Source organism: Ailuropoda melanoleuca, chromosome 1 (assembly GCF_002007445.2).
Source record: "Ailuropoda melanoleuca isolate Jingjing chromosome 1, ASM200744v2, whole genome shotgun sequence".
In the NCBI taxonomy this organism is placed as follows: domain Eukaryota; kingdom Metazoa; phylum Chordata; class Mammalia; order Carnivora; family Ursidae; genus Ailuropoda; species Ailuropoda melanoleuca.
In genome coordinates, this window is record NC_048218.1 from 211,203,444 (window position 1) to 211,226,979 (window position 23,536).

Here is a 23,536-nt window from a genome sequence, read left to right on the forward strand (position 1 = left end):
TTTGCAAACAGTAGTGGAGAAGTTGATCACCTTTCCAGGCTGCCCTGCCCTTCCAGCCCCAGAGCAGGGCCTTTTGGGGTGCTGCGCCTTTCGTGGGGACTTTGTTTCTGCAATCCCGAGAAAAGGGCCTTTCTTGCCCTCCCCAGTGCTGACTCCAGGTAACCCCGAGTTTGTGTGTCCGCAGGCTGCGCACGTGCGCCATCTAGTGGTGGCGGCTGGGCTGTGGGATTACTGCTGTGCGGAGCCGGCCTCCTTGCCCGCCTTGGGCGCCGGCAGTCTGTCACGGTCCCTGAGTGACAGCACCCTGCCCAGCCACCCTGAGGAGCTAGTGACTCCTTGTGAAACTTGAACGTCTTCACACAACCAGCGGGGTTATCCTGCTGTGTCTTCATCATGCGGTGGCTTTAAAATGATAGGACATAAAGCAGGGCTTTTAATGAAAGTCTTAGTTAAAGTTTAAAATCCCGTTGCCTTCGTTCCTCAAAGCATTACGCAGAGTTAGCGTACGAGCTAACAAGCAGTTCCACTCCTAGTTTATACGGAGACGGGAGAACATGTTCAATGGGCTTGTGCGCAGACGTTAATAGCGACATTATTCACAGCAGCCGAAAGTTGGAGAAAGCATGTCCCTCCACCGATGGACGAGAGACTATTTTTTGGGCATGACACCAAAAGCACAGGCGACAGCAGCTTATCGGTGCCTCTTTTCTCCTTTTACATAGACTACCTTTTAGCTCAGCCTTAGGTCCTCAGCCAAATTGTGCCCGACACACTGAGCATCCAGAACGATGTCCACGGGAGACNGACACACTGAGCATCCAGAACGATGTCCACGGGAGACAGTCGGCCGTGACTGACTCCACGTGGGTTCTCAGCTGGGCCTCACGCGCCTCTCGTGCCTCTGCCCTCGCCTGGGCGGCTGTGCTTCCATGAAAGCCCCTCTTCGGCCCGAGCAGCTGTCCGTCCCGCCACGGCCCTGCTTTCCTGCAGGAGACCCGCAGCCCGTGCGCACAGCCGCGTCCCACCAAGCGCGGAAAGTCCCGAATGACAGTGTCGGGAGGGGGGTCCCTTGGGAGGCGATTGGGCCGCGAGGATGGAGTCATCACATCGGTAAGTGGTGCCAGCAGCCAGGACCAGGGGTCGAGAACCGACCCCGCTCAGGCATGCAGAAATGACCACCGCAAGGGACAGACTCTCGCCCACAGACCCTCCCCCGTCCCCACGTGGAAGGGCGGCTGCCCCCGAAGGCTGTGCCGGTGGGTCTCTAACACACAGAGATCCTCCCCGCCGGGTCCCGCCTTCACGTGTGGCTCCCTAACTTTTCACCCCTCGCCTCGTGTGTGTCTGTCACTTGTCTTGTGCTCTGCTTTGTGTGACGGCTCAGAAGCCGAGTTAACTGTCGTGAAATGTCACTGAGTTTGGGGTCGTGACCCTGATGTAATCTTGTTGTGTGACTGAATAAAGCTGGTTGTGGAGACACGACTCCCGCATGTGCCTTCCCCGTGTGCTCACCACAGGCCCCACGACGGGAGGAGTCAGGAAGACACCAGAGCCCTCCCGCGTCAGGTGAGTGCCCCCCGACAGGATGTTGGCTGTGCCAGCCCCGGTAGAGACTCTCCCCAGACACCCAGTCCGCCGCCCCCTTCATCCTGGGCTCCCAGGGGCCACAGCGGTGAGAAGTTAACGTCCGCGGTGTCCTCCGTGGGCCCACAGTGTCTTAAGTGGCGCCCAGCACACGGGCACCCGCAGGCCCATCCAGTCTCCCCCACCTTCTCCCCCACAGGAAGCCTCGTGCAGGCACCCTGACCTGTGACCTCTGCCCACCAACCTCACTCCCCCCGCCCTTCCCCTGGGTGTCTATGACACCCTGGCTCGGGCGGGTCATGGGGCCCCCTGTCCCCCAGCCATGTCCTCCCGGCCACGTGGCTGGGCTCTCCTGGAAGGCTGGCGCCAGCCCTCCTCTGTTCTCTGCCCGGCGGTCACCATGTCCTGTCCACACACAGGCGTCTCACACGCAGCTCTTCAGCTCGGACCTCCCTTTGCGCCCCACCTTCCCTCGTGCATACTTGGCACCCCCACTTGGATATATCAGGGTTCTTCAAAGTCCATATTCCCCAACCCAAATGCAGACACCCCACCACGCTCTCTGTGCCCTCCCCAGGGGGCGCCCTCGATGCCCAGACCACGCCACAGGGCCCCTGCTCCACAGTGGGCGCAGCTCGGACCCCACATGCTCGTTGACGGACGTTTGTGTGTGTGATTGGCTTATCACACAGCCATACCCAGCGCTCAGCACAATGCCTGGCGCGTGGTTGATGCAAATATTTCTAAGAAGGAAAGAAAGCACATGGGAGTAGGATGGGAACAAGAGAAAAAAAAACCTTTGGAATAAATAGGATGAGAAATACATGTTTTACATTTTTATGGGTCAGACATAAGTATCATATTTCATACTGAAAGGTCACCATGGTGACTAGGCCCTCGGCTGTCTGGGTCACTAATTTCTGTTATTTTCTAGAACATGTTGTCTCCTAATGTGTGAGCATCTCAGATGCCTGTTCAAGATGGGGTCTCCTGGGCTCCTCCCATCCTCCCCCTGAAGTCACGGCCACACGCTCTCCCAGCTGGTCAGGGTCCCCAAGACCACCCCCGGGCTCCGTGATTCACAGGATGGACCCACACAGCTCACAGAGCTGGGCCCGCTACAGCGGAAGGGCACAGGTTAGACCAGCAGAGGGAAAGGTGCGTGGGGCAGGGTCCTGGCGACGAGAGCGCCAGGCTCCAGGTGCCCCTGGGCAAGAGCCCTACAGCAGGGAAGCTCGTCGGTGCCCGGGTGTCCGGGGTTTTTACAGGTTCACTGAGCTCCCTTGCTCATTCTGCAGCCCCCTGGGGACTGGCCCAGCGTGGCCCAAAGGCCCAGGCACACACAGATGGGCACCGCCTTACCCGACCGTGTTAGCACGCACCGTGTGGCCGGGCCCGAGGTCCCAGCACAGAAGGACATTCCAAAAGCTGCCAGATTCCTCCCGGCCCCTAGACGTTTGGAACACACGGGCTGGGACAAGACAGGCTTCCCAAGGGCACCCTCTTGTGCACCTGCACCATTCGCGTGGACCCCAAGCCCTTTAGCTGCATGGGTGGGACCTGGAGCACTGACCACGTCCAGGTGGCCAGCACGACCTACTGCGGTGACCGACGCTCTGGAAGGAGGCGCTCACCTGCGTGTGGCTGCGGCTGCGCTTCTCGTCTCCGTCTGGGAGGGCACCTCCCATGGCCTGAACCAGGAGGCCTCAGCGAGTATTTTTGCTGCCCGCTGTGCACAGTGTAGACGGCTCTGCATGTGCTGGGGGTGCGGAGGGGCAGGGGAAGTGCCGGCCGGTCGGACCGGGCCGGGGGGCACCTGGGTTTCCACGAGCGGGGGTGCAGGGGCCTCTGGCAGGTGGCGTGGAGGCGCAGACCTGGCCTCCAAGGAAGAACAGGAGGTCGGCTCGGCAGGAGAACCGGCTGGACAGGAAGTCGGGGAAATGGCTTGTGCGTAACTTGGAGCCGATTGTGAATGTCGGGGCCAGGAGCTTGCTGGCGACGCAAGAGGCAGTTGGGAGCCATGCAGGTGTCTGAGGGCGGACAGCAAGCTGGGCTGTCTTCCAAACCTGAACGCATCCGCGTCTACAAGGGACCATCCGTTTATAAATAACTCCGCAGCAGAGCAGGGGAGTTCGGCTCACACCCATGAAGCCGTTGGGGTACACGGGAGGAGACGGGAATTACGGCTCTGATGGAAATGAACAGAAAACAGTTCCCGACAGAGGAGCAGAAACGGGGCTCCCGTGGGGACGCTGAAGGCCCATGTCGGGAGCCTGGAGAGGATGATGTGCTCTCTGTCCTTGGTCTGGTGCTCCTCAGGGAGGACCTGGGCCGAAGCCAGGCGACACTGTGGCCGGAGGGTCGGGTCACGTCCCACAGAATGCCTGAGTCCACAGCACTGGGTCATGCCCATGGCCAACGAGGTCGACACCCACAGCCGTCCGTGAGACACGGCCCGGAAGGGGGCTGGGAACTGCCAAGGGGTGGGGGGTGGCACACGGCCTGGCAGAGCGGGGCCAGGTGAACAGTGCACCCCAGGTGCCGGGACCAGGCCCTGCCAGCACCCACGGTGCCGTGTGGCCGCCCCACAGCCACTGAGGACCAGAGGGGAGACGACAGGTGACTTCATGCTCAGGAGTGGAAGATGTCCCAGCCCCTGAGCCCGAGGAGGCACCTCTGTGTGAAGCCTGTGCTCCTGGGCCGGCGAGAGGACCCCGGTTCTCGGCCCCACGGGGACATCTGGCTACTCCCCAGGGGCCGGCGGATCTGCCAGAGCTGGACTGGGAGGGTCCCATACCTCCGGCTCAAGTCCAGAGGGATGCCGAGTGTGGCGGGAGGGAGACCGCAAAGCTGGGTACGTGGTCCTGCAGGCAGCTCTAGATGGCCCCAGACGCGCAGCGGTGTTGCTCGCGTGGGAGCTGGTGGGGAAGGGGTCTCAGGCCGTGGTCCTGTTCACGCCTCCCGTCTGTCCTCGCCAGAGACCCGGGCCTGGGCCGGTCGCGCCTCCGTTCCGATGTGGCCGGCAGGGGGCGCTGGGGCTACACGCAAACTCGCCCACAGCCCGCGTGCGCACACACCACACACACACACGCACGCGTTAACTCGACCCGGTCCTGGCCAGAACCAGCACGGGCTCAAAGGAGGACGAGGACCCCCGCCTGGGGGGTAGCCCACCCTTCCCGCCCTGGTCCTGGCTCCCCAGGCTCCAGGCGGCCGGGTCGAGGGCGTCGCTGTCCCCCCGGAAAGGCTGGGCTGGGAAGTTCTGACTGGCCCATGGAACAGACTTATTTTACTTCCTTTTCAATCTGTTTTCAGAGAGAAGGGGCTGGGTGCCCTCCCTTTTCCCCCTGGATCCTGACTGGCCTCACCGCCCTCTGCCCTCACTCCCAGGTGCGCCCAGGGGGCCCTGCCAAGGTGGGGGGGGAGGCGCTGCCCATCGTGGTGTGTCTGGCACATTCCACGTGTGAGCGTGGGGCCCCTGGCCTGGGTGATTCTCCCCGTTCTGTTCTCTCCTGCCAGAAACACAGACGTGGGACCCGCCGCTGAGAGCGGCCCGCCTGGGGCTGACGGGCTCACAACAGGAGCCCACACGAGTGGGGGTGCCAAGTAAGTGATGCGGCAACGGGCCCAGGTCCCCCGAGTCCTGTCCCCTCGCCCTTGTCCCCTGTGCTCCTTCCCAGGCCTCCCTGGGATCCTGGGCTTCAGAGGGGACGGCCAGGGCGAGGCCCCTCCGTCTGCTGGCTCCACCCAGCACTGCTCTCTCAGAGGAGGATGCGCCCCATGAACAGGGACCCACATTCAGAAGAGAAAGGCCCCAATCCAGCGTCAGGTCTTCACTGTCCGTGAAACAGACAGCGTAGAAGGACAGCTGTTCCCTTGTGGGCTCAGGAGGAAATCACCTCCATACACTCAGGTTTGCTTCCAGCGCACACAGAGCGTCCCTCCAGGGACCCCCAGCTCTTCCGCTGGGGGCAGCGCCTGGGAGTCGGGAGAGGTGGTGGCCAACCGGGCCTCACGTGACAGGGGCTCCTCCCGCTGGGGACCGCAGAGCCAGGAGGGTCACAGACTGTCCCCCTCTGTCAGCCCTGAGCAGGGCCATCTGCTCCCAGCTCTGCATGAGAGGGAAAGTGAGCGGCATCTTGACGGAGGGTCTCGTGGCTTCGGTTTTCTCTCCCTTTTCTGGTGTTTCGTGTTGACTGTAGTCGCAGTGGCCGGAACCGCTGCCCAGCAGGCTGGCTGCTGGCGGCACGCTCTGGGGGGCGGGGGGCAGAGAAGAGACAAAACCATCACAGTGATATTGGAAAACGTGCCGTTTGTCTGCACCCCTGGGTCCTGGCCCAGAGCTCCTGAGTCCCTCGGGACGTCGTCCTGGTTACGGGAGCATCTTCTAGTCTGAGCGACTCACGGTGGGCTCCAGGGTGGGCTGGTCCCCAGAAAGAGCAGGGATGCCCAGGCCCCATCCTGCAGGGAGGGCCTGGGGCTGGAGATGGAGTAATGATGGATTGCACCTGCGTGATGCCACCCTCTATAAAACCCCAAAACCGTGGGGATCAGAGAGCTTCTGGCTGCTGGCACCCCAGCGCCACAGGCACAGAAGCTCCCGAGCTCGGGGCCCTCCCAGACCGTGCCCCGTCCACCTGTTCAGCCCACTTCTCTGTGTCCCTTCACGTCCTTTATCACCTCGAAAACCGGCACACGAGTCTCCCTGAGGTCTGTGAGCCATTCTAGCAAATGACCGAACCCCGGGGTGGGGGGGGTCCTGGGGACCTCGGACCCCAGAGAGTGTCAGAGCCGACCCCAGTGAGGGTGTCCGAGAACTGCTGAATGTGGGTGGGGATGTCAGAAGTGTGGTGTGAGGCAGGGGTGCAGGTGGGGGGAGGCACTGTGCACTCCTCCTGTGCAGGATCCCCCTCCTGGGGAGCTTACCCCCCAGGAAGAGCTTGGGGCTCTCGCCTGGGGAGGGGCTTTCACCATTTGGCCTCGAGGCGCCAAGATGGGGAGTGTGACTGCAGACGGCCTCACAGAGAGACTCCTGTCGGGGAGAACCCACACTGGGGTCAGATAGAGTGGGGACGCAGGCCAGTGGGCACCCCAGGGCGCCCCATGGAGGGGGTGCAGGCAGAGCACACCCGGGACCAGGTGGGGGGGCCCCTGTGGACACACCAGAGGCTGACCTCTTGCGTGGCCGGTCTGCAGCAGACTGTCGGGCATGGAGGGATGGGGCGGGAGGGGCCCCCAGGCTGCCAGAGGCCCCCGCTGGAGGAGACGGGGCCTCACGAGGCGCCCCTGCCTCATGCTGCCTGGCCCCACGGAGCTTTCCTCTCCTTCACGGGATTTGTGGTCCCTGGGACAAAACCACAAACTGGGTGCCTCGAAATCGTAGAAACGTGTCCTCTCATTGTGGAGACCAGAAGCACACCATCAAAATTGAGGGCCACAGCCAAGGTGCTGCTCCTTCCGGAGGCGCGGGGACGGGGCGGGGGAGTCCCCGCTGGTAAGGGCCGGCCGCCGATGTCCTGGGCTTGCAGCCACACCCCAGTCTCTGCCTCCATCGCCATGGGGCCTCCTGCATCTGCTTTCATCAGGCCCAGCTGGGCGATCCAGGATAACCCCATCCCAAGACCCTAAAGCTCGTCGCGTCTGCAGACCTTCACCGTAGGAGGGGACGCTCGCGGCTTCTGGGGATGGGGGACTGATGCTCTTGGGGGCTGCCGTTCAGCTTGCCACACCCCAAAATAATTTCCACACTGTCTTGATGGTGGTTTTAATTTTTTAGTATTTTTTCAGCCTCTCACATGCTCTGGGGCTGTTTCCCTGGTTATAAAACGAACATCTGCACCAACACGTGGGTCCAAGGCCCTTCCCAAGCCAACAGGGTGAGGGGCTTGTGCTCTGGGCTCGGGTGCCACCCCAGAGGGGACCCCCGCCTCCTGGTCACCCTGAATCCCCACACTGTGTTTGGTCTAGCTGGTGTTTTTTTAACATCGGAGTTGTAATGCATACAGGATACAGGGACGAAGGCCCCCACCTGCCCCCATCTGAACCCCGTCCGAGCAGGGCTGCCACGAGCAGCAGAGGCCATGCAGACTGCTAGTTAGGAACCCCGTCAGGGTCAGCACGCCTTGAGCCGCGTGTGCGAGGCACTCACGTTTTTAAAACGCGGCTGGTCAGTGCCTCTCTGGGCTCCCACCTGACTGGCGTCCTGGTGCANCATGCAGACTGCTAGTTAGGAACCCCGTCAGGGTCAGCACGCCTTGAGCCGCGTGTGCGAGGCACTCACGTTAAAACGCGGCTGGTCAGTGCCTCTCTGGGCTCCCACCTGACTGGCGTCCTGGTGCAACGTGGAACCCTTGCTTCCAAGCCTTTTCTTTCACAGGCGAGGTGTCTGGAGCCCAAGTCAGAGAGCGCCTTAGCACGTGATGCCAGCTTGGTCTGCTAGGAACACGGCGGAATCTGGGTCCCGCGTCCAGGATGGCGGGGTGGGCTGCGGGAACCCGTGTGCGCTCTGTCCCCGGGCGATGGGACACTTAGCTCTGGGATCTTTTCAGGGCCAAAGACCACGGTCCCGAGGATGCACAGCAGCATGCCCCGGGTGTCCCCCTGTGATCTGTGCACGCGCCTGAACGGAACCACAGGGCGGCTTTCGTTTCTCTCTGCGCCTTCACTCAGCAAATCCCAACCGAGCTCACGCCCTGTGCCGGCCCCGCGCCGCGCTGACCGTCCTCCGGCAGCTGACACACCCGTGCTTGCAGATCAGGGCAGAGAGCGGAGAAAGGGCAGCGCGGGTCCCTCTCCAGGGTCAGGACGCTTTCCCAAGCGAAGGGTGAGCTGACATCCGAAACCTGAGTGGAGCCAGCGCTGCCCACAGGCCGGTGTGGCCGAGAGCCACGAAGAGCAGGGAAGTGGCTGCACCAACCCTGGAACGAGGACGTGGCTGTGGCCACACAGGCCCTGAGAGTCCTGGGGAGCCACTGAAGGAGTCAAAGGGAGGGTGGGGGGTCGGGATCAGATCTGTGTTTCCAGCAGGGGGCCTGCTCTGCGGCCTTGGGGGCAGGTGGGGAGAGACGAAGCGTGTGGGGAACGGTTCAGAGGCGCTGCGCCCCCCGCTGCTCTCAGCCCCTCACTGTGCGCAAGGTTGGCGGCTCACAGCAACACCTGGAAACGGGCTGCACTCATGGGCACCGAAGGAGGTGCAGGGCCCAGATCACCCTGGAACTGGTAGTGACCACACTCGGCAGGGCCACCAAGGTCAGGCCAGCGGCTCGTTCCAGCCCTCGGGCAGCGGCCCTAGTCACTCCTGTGAAGCCAGCCAGGCCGACCATCAGGTGGTGCCTCCCCCAGTGTTTCAGGAAATTGGGAACCACAGCGGCCCTTTGCAACCTGCCGTGCCTGGGGTGGGGGCTGGAGGCAGGGATCCCAGGCCCACCGAGGGCCGGCCCAGCCGGGCAGGACGGCGTGGCTCAGCCTGTTCTGGGAGGGAACCACCCCGATCTCCTTGGGGCCCAGCCCCAGCTGGCCTCCCGGAACCGGCAGATCCCACACGGCCTCCCCTGCCTCAGGCCCTGGGCCCACGGTGCCGGGACCTGCAGCCCATGGCCCGCCTCTCCCACTGCCCCAGAGAGTCTGACGGGGGGCTGACCAGGGCCCTGGGCACTGTCGGGGACCTTCTCCGTGCCCCAGCCAGGGAGGGGGGCGGGCAAGGGCTGCTGGCCTCCGGTGGGTGGAAACCAGGGGTGCTGTGAACTGGCCGCAAAGCCGGGGCCCCCCAGCACAGGGCCCTCGGCTGGAGGCTACATGACTGGATGATGGCAGTTTCCCAGCAGAGACTTGGCCCCCGGGCCCGGCCCCCACCGGACACCCCCTGCCCGAGCTTCTCAGCCCGCGGCCCGGCACACCAGTTGTCAGCACCAGGCAGCACACGGCGACGTGGGGCTGTGATGCAGGGCACATCCTCCAGGGAACCGACAAAGCGGCTTCTTCAGCAAAACCACCAGTCACACTGAGCCACCTGCCGTCTGTGCCAACCGTTCTGAGATGTGGGGGGGGGCAGGGAGGGCCCCATGCGGTGCAGGTCGAGGTGGGGGAGAGCACGGCCCCGGCACCCCCTCTGCAACTGCAGAGGCCACCTTCCGGGAGGCTCCCCTCAGAAGCCAAGGCCTGTGAACCAGCCCTGCTGGGGGGTGGCGGCTGCCCCCGCCTGAGGAGTGGGACACCCAGCGAGGGGGGAATGTCAGGCCAATAGTGCCCCGGATTGTTCACCTGAGGTTCCCACGCACCGGCCTCCCACATTTTATCTGCCAGCCAAAGCAGGGAGGACACAGCAAAGACCGGCCTCCTGTCCCGAGCGGGTAAACGGGGTGGGCAGGGCAGCGGCCAGGACATCCGACCCCTGCTGCTGGCCTCGCAGGGACACGTGGTGGCCTCCAGGTCCTCCTTGGGGTTGTGCGGGAGGCAGGGAGACTGGCCCGACAAGGAGGACTCAGTCCGGTCCGGCTGGGTCAGGCAGTGGATGGCAGAAGTCGTGCGGCTCTTGTAAAGACAGCCCGCGCCTGGAGGTCAGAGCTGGAAGGTTGATGCAGGGTCAGCTGTCTGCCCCAAAGTCCAGCTGGGCCCTGGGGGGTAAGCCCGGAACTTTCGCAGGCTAGAGATAAGGAAGACGGTAAGCACAGCCATGGCAGAAGGACAGGGGGGCACTTGGACAGAAGGCAGTCCCCTGAGTCACCCCCAGATGGTACTGGGGGGCCACCAGCTGGGCAGGGGTGGTGTCTCTGCCCCTGCATCCAGAGCCCTTGAGGAGGGGAGGGGGCACCACAGGCCGAGCCCCCAGCACAGACTCCACTGTCCATGGGCTCACCTCGAACCCAGCAAGGCCCCCCCACCGCCCGTGCCTCCCCACCTGCACCTGGGCAGAGCCACACTTCGACAGGTGCAAGCGGGGGGCAGGGGGGAGGATGTGGTCCCAGAGCCAAGTTAGCGTGAACACCCTCCCCCCATTGCTGTGGGCATCGTGAGGCCTGCAGCTCAGGCCCTCCCGACGAGGTGAAGGTGGACGCTCGCACGCCCTGCCGTGTGCACTGGAGACCGCGTGTAACGGAGCCGTCCGCACTGTCCACCCCCACACTGTCCTTCCTGTCCCCTCTGAGGATCGCTCAGTACTCCCGCTGTTGCTGTCGCCCTGGGCGAGCTTCCGGGGCATCGGCCGTGCCCGTGCGGACAGCTCCGTAGGACCAATGTGCGCAGGAGAAGGAAAGTCGGTGTTCTCTCACAGTGCCCGGGGGCTGGAGGGGGGGCTGCCCCGAGATGGGGGTGGGGCTGGGCCAGGTCGGACCGAGGAGCAGGGGGAGGCGTCGCCTGAGCCGGAGCCAGGGCCCGGGCCGCTCCTGGGGCGGCGGAGGCTGTGACAAGGGTTCAGGGCTCCATGAGAGGGGACCAGGGCCAGGAGGCCCGTGACATTTCGGAGACGGGCACAGGCGCGGGGACCCCAAGCAGACATTTTGAACTTGTTAGGTTTATAGTGTCTCTGGGACTTGGGGCCGTGGGGGCAGCCTGGGGTTCAGGGAGGCGGTTCATTGTCCCGTTGACGTCTCCTCAGCCCCCTGGCTGCCGGTCCCTCCTCCCTCTGGCTTCAGGGCGGTCAGTGCTGTCCACCCTGTGTCCCTGGTGAGACCGGTGCTTGCTCTGACCTTCACTGTCATCCGGTCTGATACCTCACAAATGCACCTGCGTCCTCCCAGCCAGGATGAGCCCAACAAGCACGGTGGGGGGGNCGGGGGGGGGGGGGGGTCCGACCCGTGAAGACGCGGGGCTCGCGGAGACCGGAGGCAGAGCGGGACAGAGCACAAGCCGAGCGCAGGACAGAGCGAGGCAGGAAGGAGCGAGTCTGGGAGGGTTCTTGACTCAGGAAGCCTGGGGGAGGGATTGGGGGGGGACACGGGGGCTGGCCCAACGCGGCCCCTCTGCTGATGGCACCCTAGTCCTCTCTTGGGGCCCCGGGGTGCTGCCAAGGTGCTGGGAGCCATGGGCGCCCGTCCGGCCTTCTCTAGCCCTAGCCTCGCGGCTGCTGTTACTACAAAACCCCGGGAAGAGGGTTACTGAGAAATAAAACCCTTTTTATTACACAACGGAGCACAGACTGGGCGGGATGAACTGTCCCAAAGCAAAGGCCGTCCCACGGAAGCCCCGTGGGCCTGGCCCGCCCTCAGCGGCTTCTGGAAGCCCGGCTCTGTGGCGGCCAATGAAACCTCTCCTCCCTGGGCGTTCCCATCAGTTCCTGGACACAGTGTTTTATGTCTTGAGCCACTTTTCTTCTTTCTTTTAAGATTTTATTTATTCATGAGAGACAGAGAGGCAGAGGCCGAGGGAGAAGCAGGCTCCCCGCGGAGCAGGGAGCCCAACGTGGGGCTGGATCCCAGGACTCCAGGATCATGACCTGAGCTGAAGACAGATGCTTCACTGAGCCACCCAGGAGCCTTAGATATTATTTTTAAGTCCTCTCTACACCCAACATGGGGCTCGAACTTACAACCCAAGATCAAGAGCCACGCTCTGTACTGACTGAGACAGCCAGGCACCCCTCTAGCCACTTTTCTTCTGTGGGGCCCCCCATCTCCCCAGGCACCTCCACTGTGGGGGAATGAGCTCCTGGGACCGGCCAGGCCCCCAGGTGGTGGGGCTGAGGCTGCTGGAGGCAGCAGGCAGGGAGCCCCCAAGGGCATTTCCTGAGTGAGCAGACCCCCAGCCCGAGAGGATGAATGATGTCTGCCGTGGCTGCAAGGGTGGGCTCGCCGTTACCGCATATCAGGGCGAGCGCACTGGGCTGGGGAGCCCGCCAGACTGACAGCTGCGTGGGAGGTGGGTGGGGGTGGTGGCCAGGCCTCCGGGTGTGCTGAGCCTTCGTCCCAGCCCCGAGCCCCAAGCCCATGGCACCCGTGCTTCCTGCAGGCCTGGGCCCCCAGGTACAGGAAGGAGGGAGATCCCATGGGAGCTGGGGTTCGCTGGGCTCTGCTCCGCAAGGCTCTCCAGGAGGCTGGCCCTGCTGGGGTTCCGACCGCAGAGCCAGCCCGCTGACACATGGAAGGAGCCCGGAGGCTTGAGCCCTGTGTGTGTTGCACCCTCACGGACCTTGGCTGGCTGGGGTGAGAGTTCCCCTCCGCAGGCTACCTCTGAGTGACTGGGCGCAGAGATAAAATCACGCCCTGTTACAGATAGGCAGGGCGAAGGCCAGAGGGGCCGACCCCACACGCAGGAGGCCCGGCTGGACATCCAGCTGCCCTGTACTTCCAGCCCCTCTGTTGAGCCTCTGGGAAGCCGGCCTCGCCAGGACGGAGACACAGTGGGGCGGAGGCCTCCTGTGGGGGGACAGCTGGGCCAGGGAGGAAAGCCCCAGGGAACTGGCTTGGGAAGAGAAGGGGCCCACACCCGTTTACTGTTGGGTTCCCCTCTACGGTTCCCTGAACACCTCAGCATGGTGTGAAGGATCCCATCCTGTCATGCAGCGCCCCGCCACGGGAGGGCCGGGTTGGCAGCGAAGACAAAGGCCAGGATGGAAAAGCTCCCCTGCAGATTCTAGAAGGTTCTGGATTTTTCTAGGCAAGTTTGTGCCTGGGCTGCCATCAGAGGCACCTGTCTAGGGTGCGGCCCTCATTCGGGAGGTGAGTCTTGTTTGCAGGAAGGGCCTGGCCCTCTGGGGGGGCTGGGCTGAAGCCTAAAGGATTGGGGTTCGGGGAGGGGTGGCGGGATAGCCAGCTTGGGGCCAGGAGACTCAAGCTTGTCAGTTCTGATCCGGGGCAGTTGACGCAGGCCCCCTGTGCCTCAGTTTCCCCTCTATAAAGTGGCGATGGGAGGATCCACCTGCAAGCTTGCTGTGAGAACTCCTTTAGATGACCCTGGGCACCGGCACACAGCAGCTGTTCCCACGCAGTGGCTACGTTCTTCGGAAGGACCTGAGGCCTCCTGGCTCCCCGACCTCACGGGGCTGGAGCTGGGCAGCGGGCGGGCAGCCACTCAGGCTTCAGGCTCCACAGGCGTGCGGCACGCCCCGAGTGAATCAGGGCTACAGCTGGCTGGGGTGGGGCCTCGGACTCCGTGACCTAATAGCGTTGTCTTTAATTGCTCCCCCACCCGCGCCATGCCAAGCGGACTGGGGCACCTAGAGCACTGAGCCTGTGGGGCAGGGGAGAAGAAGGGCGCTTAGCCCGCGTGATGGTCCTGCGCCCATGTCCCCACCCGGGCCCTGGTAGACAGCCGCCTGGCCCCGTGGACACCCGGCCGGCCGTCTGCCCACCCTATTGTAACTGCTGCCCCCACCTGTGTCCTCCTGCGGGTGGGGTCACGTCCACCCACGCCACGTGCCAGCGCCAGACATTGCTGGAGTTCTAGAGCCAGCACAGCTGGGGGAGGGGCGGGAGCCGCAGGCAGGGAGGACCCTGGCGGGCCGCACGCAGTGGACAGGGGCTCATCTTCAAGATCCGGGAAGGAGACGTGAGAATTCCTGCCACTGGTCAGGTTCCTGAAATCACATAGCCGGCACTTTGTCAATAACACTATTTTCATGTCTTTAAGTACTACTGATTGCCGGTGATAATAAGAGTGAGTCATTTTTCTGTGATAGGGTCACACTAAAGCATTGAGGCTGTTGTGCTGTAAGAAGACATTACGCTAAACGCACGGTTGGCTCTGGTTTAGAACTGCTCTGGGCCGGACGTGGTTGATCTCCTTTATCTCCTAAGATCCTGCCAACAGTTCGCNAAGCATTGAGGCTGTTGTGCTGTAAGAAGACATTACGCTAAACGCACGGTTGGCTCTGGTTTAGAACTGCTCCGGGCAGGACGTGGTTGATCTCCTTTATCTCTCCTAAGATCCTGCCAACAGTTCGAAGACTCTCGAGCCTTCACTATGGAAATCTAAAGGTTCAGTTCAATAAGGCACAGTGCGTTCGGTAGGACGTCCAAGGAGCTGCCGCCTGCCGCAGGCGCTCAAACCCAGTGGGCCTCATTCGAACAGCGTGGCTCTCTGTCCGCCCCGCGCAGACCCACGCGCAGCTCGGAAGCACTCGTTGGGGTGGGGGGACTCCGGGGTCTAAGCGCGGCGCAGCCGTGACTCACAGTAGATGGCCGATCGCGCATTTCCATCACGACAGCAGCTCCCGGAACGGCTGCCCCATCTCACAGTCTCTCCCCCTGCGCGGGCCCCGCTTCCCGAAAACGTCCGCACCGCCTCTTACAGCTGCGCTCTTGCCGCCCACGCCACACTGGGGGTTCCCCAGCCGCCAGGTCCTCGTCCTCGTGGGGTGGTTACGTTCTAATTCTTGCAGGAGAACTGTAGTCCTTTTTCCTGTTTGACCAGTTTCTCCGGTGATTTCTCTTGGGATTCGGAGAAACATCTGTATTTCCGGAGAACCGCTGGGGAGGCCCTGCAGGCCCCAGCCTGGCCAGCATCACGTGCCGCACGCACCTCGAGAACGGCAGCATACGTGTAGGCCCCGCAAAGGCGGACACCAGACAGTCGGCACCGGGTGCCTCCTTCCCCAGATTTGTCAGTGTCCTTCCCTTGGCTTGATGGAACGCGCAGCACTAAGACATCTCCACAGGCAGAAATGATAGGTTCTATTTAGATTTGCTTTTTATTAAAAATTAGGGACAACTCAGGCCCGATGCATAATTAATACAGAGAGCGACCCTTCTTGGTTCTTACTGCGTGTTAGTTCTCGGTTTGGGGACCGTGCCGTAGGCTCAGTTTTGCGATCGTTAGCAAGAGACGCTGCCCCGCACCCACTGCTGAGAGCCTTGCGTGCAGGCTTTACACAATCACGGTGTATCTGCAAGCACTTTAATCCACCGGGGCGTCCCGTCCAGGAGGCTGGGGGGCCACTGGCCACACCGGGAGCGGCAGAGGTGCCCCCTGGGTCCAGCAGGGGCGGGCCAGTCACCGGCAGGAGCAGCCAGCGAGGGGGCAGTGCCACTCGGAGCGGGGACTGGCGCCTGAGGAAGCTGCCAGGGGACCCTCAGGCCCCACCCACCCACGCTGGGGGCCTCAGCGGTCTGGGGGCTTGTTCTGGTCAGGACAGGTGGGGTGTCCCTGGGTGGGGGCCACCCTGGGCCTGACCAAGGCAGCAGACGTAGGCAGGGCTGACCGGAGGGGGAAGCTCTTCTCCAGAGACCCAGCTTCCTACAGAAAGACTGGGGGTTCCCTTCACCAAGACACGCTCAGACCTCCTCCGTTCCGTTGAGGGCCAGCTGTGTAGGGTCCGCTGACCATGGCAAATTGTGAACCAGAGTTTGCCTGCTCTTGCCCTGGAGTCTATATCCTCTTCTAGAACTTTCTGCAGTCCCCATGCCCATGCAGGAGAAAGGTGCCGTGCTCCCTCCCTGTACACGTCGGCACTCAGGCTCATGGAAGGACAGTGCTTCACCCACAGTGACAAGCCCGGGGTGGGCTCACAGGTAGTGGCCTGGGCTCCAGATGCTGGTGGAAGACGGGCTCCGGTCAGAGATGGGGTCCTCCTTCCTCCCAGCAGTGGCAGGGGGCACACACCTGGAGGGTTCTGCAGCTTGCCTCAGCCCCACCTCCCCCAGGGACACGACCCGCTTGCCGGGCACTGCCCTGCAGGAGGACCCCGTGGCCGAGAGCACGGAGCGGGCACGACGGGCGTCGCTGCACAGTCGGGGCTCCTCAGTCTCTAGGAAAAGACAGTGGGGAACCAAGGTGGTGCCTCCACTCACAGGACGTGCAACGGCACACGGCCATGCGGCCAGGCCCCTGACAGGAGCACCCGGGGCACTGCTGATTCCTGTTAGGCAAGCGTCTGAAGGGGACATTCCAGAGCAAGGCCAGTGGGTGGTCAGTGCTGTTCTGAGGCCGGACAGACCCCCTCCCCCGGCTGGCACAGACCCCGAGAGAAGCAGAGAGTGCTGTCCCCCATCACAGGACAGACAGGGGTGGACATAGGTTCTGAGGCTGGCTGTGGACAGGCCCCTGGGAAGAGCAGTCCCCGGGCAGGAGAACCACCTGACAGAGCAGAGGCCTGTCCCCCCTCCCTCTCATCCCCACCCCACCCAAGGCCTCATCACCTCCAGGTGTTTCTCGGGGAAATCTGGGGCCTCCGTGCGAGGCCCCACCCAGACCTGCTCCCTGGGAAGTGCCCGGCCCCTCCCTGCTCCCCGGGCAAGCCTCCTCCCTGAATGGGTCCCTCTGTCCCAGCCAGACAGCAAAGCCGGCTTATTCATACCAACGTGTGAATGACTAACAGCCTGGCAGGGTGGAGGAATGCCCACCTGGGAGGAGGGTTTTCTTCAGGGGCACTTGGGAGAGATTTCTCAGTTGATGGTACTGGGTGGGGGGGTAGCTTCTGCTCCTGTCCTGGCCGGGAGGAGTGGAGAGGCAGGGGTGCAGCGAGGAGGGGGCTGTGAGCCCTTCCTGTGTGGGGGTGGGGAGGCAGGAGACCAGAGTGGAGTGAGTCAGGGCAGGATGGCGAACAGGTTTGCCTGGCCATGCCAGACTAGGCCTGGGTGGGTGTGGCGCTCAGCAGAACTGCCCTTTGAAGCCAAGGCTGCCTGAAAGGGCTTCTGTCCCCGGCTATCGGCCCATCTGCAGGCTCAGTGCCCAACACCGGCGCCATCCACCGAAGGCCCCAGGTGAACGTGCAAACGTGCTCGGGAAGAGGGCACCAGCCGCGTTGGGCTCACCTGAACGCCTGCCGCCGGGACGTTGTCTATGAGGGCAGCGGGTCAGGTGTGCCGGAGGTGACCCCGTGGGCACCCAAAGCCCCCCTGGATGGGGGCCCCACGCGAAGGTGCAGGTGGCAGGTCACAGCGTCTCCCGTGGCTCCCTAGGGGGAGGGGCCACATGCCCTGACCTGGAGGAGCCTGCGGCTTGTGTGGGATGAGGGTGCAGGGGAAGCAGTGTCCACACCAGCGAGGCACCCTGAGCAGCCAAGTGATGGACAAACGTCACCAGTCGTCTTACCATTACTCCGGGCAGTGTGCCTGCGAGCCCAAGACAGGGCATCTGGGACGGAGGCCTCCGGGGGGAGGGTGGGGTGAAGGAGCAGAGCCACGGGCCGGCCTGGCAATGCGGGTCTTCCAGGCCGGGCAGAGAGAAGGACAAGAGGAGTGAGAGTTATCAGCCAGACACGTTCGGGGACTCTGACGCTTGCTCCGGGAAGCACGAACCTCAAGGACTTGACGCTGAGTGAGAGTGGTCACAAGAGGACGGATGCTGTGTGATCCCCTCCCATGGGTCCCCCAGGGGTCAAACTCACAGTAGAAGGGACGGGGGTCGTGTTTATGGGTACACTTACCGTTTGGGACACGGAAATGTTCTGTGGATGGTGGCAATGGCATGAGCGTCCTCACCGCCCTTGAAACGTGCGCTTGAAATGTCACGGGTAAATTTTATGTGTGTTTTATGACAATCAAAACGAACAGAAAAAGAAAAAAATCCCAAAGCTACAAGTGTTAGTGGGAGGAGGGCCCTTGTCTCAAATCAGGGTTTCCAGAGAGCTCCCTGGAAGTTAGCGCCTGGCTCCCCCCTCTGCACGTGCCACCCCCGGCCGCTCATCCTGCACACATCCCTGGGAGTCTGGTCCAGGAGGACGGGCAGGCCTGGCCGTGGAGCAGAAGGCACTCCCATGGGGGCAGGAGAACAGGACAGCACCACCCGGAGGACTTCCAGGAGGCGGTGTGGCCCTCCCTGGCAGCGGCAAGGACGCGCAACCTCGGCATGCCACCCCGTGTGGCAGGAAAAATCGCAGCGCCCGTTTCCACTCCCGTGTCGTGTGTGAGACATTCCCAAACAGACAGCGATGAGTACAGACTCATCGCCATGTTCAGGTGTCTGCGTTGGGCTTATGTGACTGTCACAACGCAAAGCATCATTCTTAAAAGGATGTCAAACGGAGCCGTGGCTAAGGTGAAGTTAATATGTCTGCGCTGTCGCCATGCAGACCCTGCTGTCCCCATCCGCGGTGACGAGCAGTACGAGTCCAGTCTGCGTGTGTGCCCATGTAGGCATGCGTGCACGTGTGTCTGAGTGTTGTGATTCTGTGTGTACACAAGTGGGTGTGCATGTGTGCGGGTGTGTGCCAGCGTGTACCCGTGTGAGTGTGAATGTGTGCCCATGTATGTGCGTGTCTGTGAGCCAGTGTGTGCATACATGTGTGTCACTGTGTGTACTCGTGCGTGAGCGTGCATGCGTGCCACTTTGTGCATGCATGTCCGCACATACATGTAAGCCTGCCAGTATTTGTACATGCATGAGTGTGGGTGTGTGCCGGTGTGTGTGCGTGTGTGTGTGCATGTAACAGCAGTCCCACAGTACCGCCGGCCCAGCCCTGCCCCGCCCCGGGGGACAGCGGCCTGTGGGAGTCACGGTGGGGGTTGGACAGAGGCTCATGGGCCTAAAAGCTCTCCCCCTGGCTTTTGGGCACGGAGCCCTGACTGCCCACTGTCCCTGCAGAGGGGACCAGCCACAGCCCAGAGGCACACAGTCAGGCCGGCCCGTGGCAGGGCTGGGCGGGCTCCGTGGGTCAAGAGATGGAGCGCTGACAGAGGTACCTGGCAGAGGTCACTGCTGCATAAGCACTGGCCCCGTCATGCTTGCTTAGCCCTCAGTGCGGGACGGCAGGGTGTGGCAGCCCAGCCGGTAATTCCAGATCACGTCCCAGAAACCCCCAGTCCTGCATGGGACTCCGGCCAGGGTCCCTGTGCTGGGAGGGTCAGCCCGTCCCTAGGGGAGCCCCTTGCTTTCCATCCCCGGGGCAAAACGAAACAGAAAGAGAGCTGGCCTCACGCCTGCAGCCCCCCTCCCCCTGCGCCAGCCTCAGGGGCTCCCAGGTCACCATGGGCGACAGCCCCCGCAACTGGAACCTGTCTGGTTCTGAGTCAGCAGTTGGGTTGGAGCCCAGGTGAGCGCACTCTTACCTGGGCTCTGGGCGAGGGCGGGCCTCGGCTGCAGAATGGGTGCAGGACGAGTCCCTGGCCCTAGCAGGGGTCTCATGGTCCAGCTCCAGGAAACATTTGGGGGGCCCTTCTTTTAGGGCTCCCTTCTGTAGATCCCCAGGTGCAGAGACTGAGAGGTGGCGAGGATGAGCCTGCGATCGCAGCATGGGTGTCCCACCAGCCGTGGACAAGACTTCCTGTCTGCTTCGTGGCTGGGCCGCTTTCAGTCCCCGTGGTTTGCACACCGTGCACCCCTTCAGCAGCAGTTTGCGGGGCATCCGCATGTGCGGCAGGCACTGTGGGACAGTGTGACAGCACGCCAGGACAGACAGACGCTGAGCACACAGTTCCACAAATAACTGTTTAATACAGTGTGGAGAGTGCCGTGAACGCGGCTCACGGGTGGTGGTGTGTGCCGAGTGCGGACCAGCCTGCAGAAGTGACAGGGATTCGGACTGAAGTCTGGGCAATGGAAGACCTGGGGAGGGAGCGGAGGGTGGAGGGAGGCGGCCACGGGGAGGCACGGAGTGTGCGAAGGGCTGGAAGATGGACCTGTGGTCAGCATGTGCGTCCTCGGGGCCGCGGTGGGTGGCGCCCTGGTGGGTAAGCGGGGATGCCTGCTTTCCTCTTGGAGCCCTGCCTGGCGACACGGAGCTCGGGGCGTTTGGAGCTGAGGACAGGTCGTGAGCTGCGGAGACCCCTGCCTCTGACCCAGCCGCCTTGGCAGCATCGGGGCCGCCTGGGAGTGGGAGCCCTCAGGTGACAGTCGAGCCCACTCACGCCACAGCAGAGATCATAAAAACCACCGTTTTAGACCAGTTGATAGTCTCAGGGCACGTAAAGAACATTCGCTCACCGTAGCTCTCTCGATCTTCGAAGGAGCCCCTCAGCTTCCCGTGGTGCCCCCGCCCCGCAGAGCCCGGCACGCACAATGTCCTCGACGGCGGCAGCTGTCCCACAGATCGAGTGAGGCAGGCGCTGTCCTCTCTCTGCGGACGGGGGCCTGGTGAAGCGGGATCGGGCAGCCGAGCCTGGGACGGGCTGGCCCCCGGGTCTGTGACCCCCCTCTCCACCGCCCCACGCTGTTCCTCAAGCCCCCTCACCTGGCGCTTCCTCACTTGGGGCACAATCTGCGGTTTCCTTGTCTCCCTGACTGAGGTTATGAATTGCTCCTGGGGGAGCCATCAGTAACCCCGTGTGACGGCAGGATTTCTCCCGGCTTCCCGCTGGCAAGCCCAGAATCCCCCGGAGATGCCAGCTGCTGCGAAAACCAAAACACAAGGACCTCTTCCACCAGAATCCCCTGCGGGCTGTGACTGCGGAGCCTGTCTCTGCCAGGGTCATTTTACTCGGCAAGATACACCTCTCCCTGGCGGGCCGACCCACTAGGCAAGAGGCTCGCCGACCCCGTCATCTGTGGGTCGTCCTGCTTTCTTGTTGCGATTCCCGGGTGAAAGAGGGGCTACCAGTCAGGAGTCCCCTGTTGGCGAGCGGTGTGGGTCGCCGGTCGCAGTCGTGCTCTCTGGGCCCTGGGCCCCCAGGACGCCCGTCTCACACAGCTCTAGTGTGACGTACTTGCCTTGAAGTTGTGAGACAGTGAGCAGGGCTCTTCCATATTTCGAGTATGAAGACCACGTTTAACATCAAAAATCATCATGGCCCCTCAAGGGGTAGCAATTATAATTTGGTTATTTACTGTAGGAGAGAATTCCAGGGGACCCAGAAACCACTATGGATTCAGGAACATTTAAAAATGAGTTGGCAGGGGTGCCTGGGGGCTCAGGCAGTTGAGCATCCGACTCCTGGTTTGGGCTTAGGTCATGATCTCTGGGTCCCGGGATCCAGCGCTGCCCTCAGTGGGGAGCCTGCTTCTCTCCCTTTCTCTCTGCCCCTCCTCCCTCCCCCTCTCTAAAAAAAACAGAGTTTGTATTTTGTCGATTCGAATTTTGTGTCACGCAGGCACAGGACAGACTGCTCCTGTACGGTCCACGTCTGCTCTGAGCACCCATTTGCCCGTGTTAGGCGGCTTCCCAGGCTCCAGGGGCTGCGGTCCACCAGGAGCAGCTTCTGACCTGCAGGGTACCGCCTGGGGGAAGGGCAAATGAACCTGACATCGGTCGTCGGGGGCTGGATGGTGTCCCCCCGGAAAGACATGTTGAAGTCTGGACACCCGTGAATGGGACTTCATTTGGAAATGAGGTCTGCGCAGACGTGATCCCGTTGGGATAAGGTCACACTGGATGAGCATGGGCCCTACATCCAATGACTGGTGGCCTTGTAAGGAGAGGGAAGTTTAACCTGGGGACACACGGGGAGATCATGGGACAGCAGAGGTGGAGCCTGGAGTCATGGTCAGTGAGCCAGGGACCACCGGCCACCAGCAGAAAGCAGAGGACAAGCCTGGGCCACAGCCCCCTTCCGACCCTGCCAGCCCATCAATTTCAAACACCTGGCCCCCGGAACCCAAGAAAATACGCCCCGTTGGGGTACTTTTTTTCCGGCAGCCCTAGGGGTCTCATGCAATGGTTTTTGTGGGTTTTTTTTTTTTAATTGAAATAATTGTAGATTCACATGCACTTGTGAAAATAACCCAGGGGGACGCTGGGCTGGCTCAGTCAGAGGAGCGTGCAACTCTCGGTCTCAGGTTGTGAGTTCGAGCCCCACGGTGGGGGGGAAGAAAGTTCTATTGGGGCACTGAGTGGCTCAGTCAGTTAAGCATCCAACTCCTGCTTTTGACTCGGGCGGTGATCTCAGGGTCATGAGTCCAAACCCCACGTTAGGTGTAGAAGTTATTTAAATAAACTTACAAAACTCATCATACAGAGGTCCCTGTGCCCCTTGCCAGGTTTCCCACAATGGTAACGTGTGAAACGACAGTGCAGGCTGCTGACCACCGTAACCCAGGTACTGCCAGAGACACCACCGGCCAGGCCCCCGTTCTCCAGGTGTGCACGCGCGTGCATCACCTTCTGTGTCACCTCGCCACCTGGGTAGGCTCTCCCACCTCGTCCCACCTCCTCTCCGCACCCCCATCCCTCACCCCCGGCAGCCACCAGTCCGTTCTCCGTCTCCAAAGTGTTGTCACTCCAAGACCGTTGTATAAACGAGTCACCCAGTCCTGCTTCCTCACTCGGCCTGACTGTCTGGAGACACCTGAGCGTTGCAGGGTCGGCGGTTCGTTTCCCATTCCTGCCGCGCTGTGCGTGCGAGCGGACGCCGTGGCTGCGGAAGGGCTGCGGCCGAGTGCGGAGTGCGGAGCAGGCCGCTGTGAGCATTCAGGGCGGGTGTTCGTGGGAGCTCAGTGCGCATTTCTCTCCAGTCCGTGCCCGGGACGTTTGGTTTTGTTCCTCGCGGAGCGTATCCGTGCGGGATGAGGCCTGTCGGAGAGACTGGAAGTGGATGGCGGCTCGTGCACGTCCCCGCAGCCCCCGCAGCAGCTCCTGCTCCTTGTTCGCGTGTCGCTCCCACGGCGCACTCTCCGCTTTCTCTGTTTTACCGCCTGGATCCATGACCGCATGAGGGTGGGCTCCCTGCCCCTGGAGCTCCAGCTGCTACCGGGAGCAGGCCCGAGGGCAGGGCACAGACACACTGAGTGGGCAGAAGGAAAGACCTGGAAATCTCCCTGGGAGAACCCTCACCAAGACAAGTAGCGTTTCACTCATTCATTCATTCATTCATTCATTCCCTCAACAACAGCCTACTGCGTGTTTCTACCGCAGGAACCACGGGAGACCCGCCTGCTGGAGCGAGGGCCTGGCTGAGGGTCCAGCAGGCCTCGCTGGAAGCCTCGCTGGCTGTCCCCCAACGAGGACTGATGTAGGAGCACCCTCGGACACTCCAGGTGGCATCCCCTTGCCTCCTGTTACTTCTGCCAGTGAATTCTCAAACGGGATTGCACTCACTCTCATCCCTTTGGTCCTTCACAAATTGAAATTCCCAGGGCGGCCTCCTGTCAGGGACTGTGAGCTACAGTCCTGGCCAGACGTGCTCAGGCAGCTGGACCGCCCTCGAGCCAG